This window comes from Pipistrellus hanaki (genome assembly GCF_964339955.1).
Source record: "Pipistrellus hanaki genome assembly, chromosome: 16".
Lineage (NCBI taxonomy): Eukaryota > Metazoa > Chordata > Mammalia > Chiroptera > Vespertilionidae > Pipistrellus > Pipistrellus hanaki.
Genome location: NC_140518.1, coordinates 45,916,364 through 45,920,324, shown reverse-complemented (window position 1 = coordinate 45,920,324; position 3,961 = coordinate 45,916,364). Strand labels below are relative to the sequence as shown.

The following is a 3,961-nucleotide window of genomic DNA, read 5'->3' as shown; positions in this document are numbered from 1 at the left end:
GGCGGGTGGGGAAAGGGCACAGGGTGGGGTAGGATCCTGGTGGAGGGGGGAAAAAAATGAGGAACTTTTGTAATAATATGAACAATAAAGTTTTATTTAAAAAAATAAAGAAGAGGAAGAAGAAAAAGGTAAAGATAAAAATTATAAACAACAAATACATATCTATCAACAAGTGAATCTAAAATTCAAGTGAATTAAAAATCTGATTAACAGAATAAACTGGTAAATATAATAGAATCAAAGGCAAAGAAAGGGAGTGGACTGAAAATCCTTGAGGGAAAAGGATGTGGGGGGTGCAGGAAGAGATTGGACTAAAATCGTACACCTATGGATGAGGACAGTGGTGGGGAGGGGGCGGGGGTAAAGGCAGAGGATGTGGTGGGAACAGGGTGGAGGGGAGCTATGGGGGGAAAAAGAGGAACAATTGCAATAATCTGAACAATAAAGATTTATTAAATTTTTAAAAAGAATCAAGTAAATTAAAAACACTTAAAGCACATGGCAAAGCCCCTAGCACATAGCAATGCTCAGCACACATTAGCTAGTGTCACTGCTTTTATTAATGTGCCTTCTCTTGGCAGCATTTCCACTGTATTAAAGGCCTTTCTCACCCTAGCTGATTTGGCTCAGTGAATAGAGCATTGGCCTGTGAACTGGAGGGTCCCAGGTTTGACTCCAGTTGGGAGTACATACCTGGGTTGCAGGCTTGATCCCCAATGGGGGGTGTGCAGGAGGCAGCTTATCAGTGATTCTCTCTCATCATTGACGTTTCTATCTTTCCCTCTCCCTTTCTCTCTGATATCAATAAAAATATTTTTAAAAAATAAATTTTAAAGAATCGTTTTTAAGAAGAAGAAAGAAAAAAAAAAAAACCACCAGAGGAACATAGTTTTAATCACTTTAAATAAAAATGACATAAGTGTTCTAATAAAAAGACATAGGTTAGCTGAATGGATAAGAAAGCATGATCCATCTATATGCTGTCCACCAGAAACCCCCCTCAAAACAAAAGACACATACAGACTAAAAGTAAGGGATAGGACAAGGTATTTTATGCAAATGGAAATTTTTAAAAAGGCTGGGGTGACAATACTTATGTCAGACAAAATAGACTTTAAAACAAAAACTATATTAAGAAACAAAAAGAAAAAGGATATATTGATGGACATAAAGGGAGAGACCAACAGCAATACAATCACAGTAGAAAAATTTAACACTCCATTGATATCAATGGATAGATCTTTCAGAAAAAAAAATCGACCACAACACAGCAGCTTTAAATTACACACTAGATCATATGGATTTAATTGATATCTTCAGTTGATACCCTTAAGCAGCAGAAAATACATTTTTTTCAAGTGCACATGAAATATTTTCTAGGCTAGACCATGTTAGGACACAAAACATGTATCAATAATTTTAAGAAGATTGAAATCATACCAAACATCTTTTCTGACCACATGGAATGAAACCAGAAATCAATCACAAGAAGAAAACTGAAAAACACAAAAACACATGGAGGCTAAATAACATGTTACTAAATAATGAATGGGTTAATGATGAGATCAAAGAAGAAATCAAAAGATACCTTGAAACAAATGAAAATGAAAACAACACAACCTAAAATCTATGGGACACAGCAAAAGCAGTCCTAAGAGGAAAATTTATAGCATTACAGGCCTACCACAAGAAATAAGGAAAATCTCAAATAAACAATCTACACTTAAAGGAACTAGAAAAAGAACAATTTACAAAGCCCAAGCAAATGGAAGGAAGGAAATAATAAAGATCAAAGTGGAAATGAATGACACAGAGAATTTTAAAAAGTACAAAAGATCAATGAAACCAAGAACTGGTTCTTTGGAAAGATAGACAAGATTAGCAAACCTTTAAGCAGACTCCTGAAGAAAAGAAGAGAAGGTTCCAGTGTTTAGTAGTCTCGGTTGGCGGCCAATAACTGAGCCAACATGCTGTGGAATCTGCTGGCTCTTCCTCAGATTTCGCAGAGGACCAAAGGTACTGCTTCACACAGGCAGTTTGAGATAAACAAAAGCTATTTCTGGAGCACAGTGGAATTTCAGTGCAACTAAAGGGTGGGGTAGCTGATGCCCTCCTGTATAGAGCTACCATGATTCTCACAGTTGGTGGAACAATTTATGCCATATATCAGCTGGCTATGGCTTCATTTCCCAAGAAGCTGGGTTGACTTCAGTTATCCTCCCAGCAATCAGCTGGTTCAATTTCATTCATCAGCTCGATGGGCCAGAAAGCAGACAATAACTGAGTTCTTCTTTGGGATCAATATTTATTGACTTGTATCAATTGCCACCAATAAAGCAGTCTTTACCATGAAAAAAAGAGAGAAGACCCATATAAATAAAATCATCAGTGAAAGAGGAGAAGTGACAATCCAACCAAAGAAATACAAAGGATTATAACAAAATCACTATTTGCCAACAAGTTGGACAATACAGAAGAAATGGCTAAGTTTGTAGAAACATACAATCTCCAAAAACAAATCAAGAAGAAACAGAAAATCTGAAGAGTTGATTACAACTAATGAAATTGAAGTAGTAATGAAAAAAAATAAAAAACCTTTCAACAAACGAATGTCCTGGATCTGATGGCTTCACGGGTGAATTTTATCAAACATGCAAAGAACTAACACCTTGTTCTCAAACTATTTTTTTTTTCAAGCAAGGAACGGGAAGACTCCCAAGCTCACTTGATGAGGTCAGCATTATCCTAATTTCAAAATCAGATAAAGACACTACAAAAAAAGAAAGCAAATTATAGGCCAATATTTCTGATGCACATAAACACAAAAACACTCAACAAAATATTAGCAAACTGAATCCAGCAATACATTAAAAAGGCATACTCATAGTCAAGTGGGATTCAAGGTTGGTACAATATCCAAAAATCAATTAATGTGATGCACCACATAAATAAGCAAGGATAAAAATCATATGATCGTATATATAAATGCAGGGAAAGCATTTGACAAAAACCAACACCCATTTATGCTGAAAACTCTAAGCAAAGTGGTAATAGAGAGAAATATTTCAACATAATTAAGGCCATCTGTAAGAAATCCATGGCTAAAATCATACTTAATAGGGAAAAAAATAAATCATTTCCCATAAGATCAGGAATAATAAAGGGATGTTTATTTTCACCACTCTTATTCAACATAATACTGGAAATCCTAGCCACAGCAGTAAGCCAAGAAGAAGAAACAAAAGGCATCCAATTGAAAAGGAAGAAGTAAAACTCATTGTGTGCTGATGACATGATACTGTATAGAGAGACCCCTAAAGATCTCACCCAAAACTGATAAATTAATCCAATAAAGTAGCAGGATACAAAGTAAGTATTCAGAAATTAGTTGAATTTTTATACATCAAATATGGGACCCTAAGAAAACAATCCCATTTACAATCGCATCAAAAAAATAAAATCAGCTCTAGCCCATGTTGCTAACTGGTTAGAGGGTCTGCCTGCAGACTGAAGGATCATGGGTTTGATTCCTGATCAAGGGCATGTACCTAGGTTGCAGGTTTGATCCCCTGCCCTGTTTGGGGGGTGTGCAGAAGGCAACCAATTGATGTGTCTCTCTCACATCAATGTCTCTCTCCTTCTTCCTCTCTCTCCCTCTCCCCCTCCTATCCTCCATCCCACTCTGTCTAAAAATCAATGGGGAAAATATCCTTAGGTGATATATATATCTGAAGAAATAAATTGAAGAAAATACAAATAAATGGCAGTATATGCCATGCTCATAAATAGGAAAAATTAACATTGTTAAAAATGCTATGCTCTCCAAAGCAGTCTACACATTCAACTCAATTCCTATCAAAATATCAATGACATATTTCACAAAACTAGAAAAAATAATCCAAACATTTATATGGAACCATAAAAACTCCAAATAACCCCAGCAATCTTGAGAAAAAAATAA

The 3,961-nt window shown here is 35.7% G+C and overlaps 1 pseudogene across 1 annotated transcript; it reads left to right on the top strand.

Annotated features, from left to right (window-relative positions):
• The first annotated feature begins 421 nt into the window (after nt 1-421).
• On the top strand, nt 422-3,696 carry LOC311610899 (putative cytochrome c oxidase subunit 7A3, mitochondrial; annotated as a pseudogene). Its single transcript has one exon. The product of its transcript is annotated as a putative cytochrome c oxidase subunit 7A3, mitochondrial (transcript).
• Nucleotides 3,697-3,961: the final 265 nt, after the last annotated feature.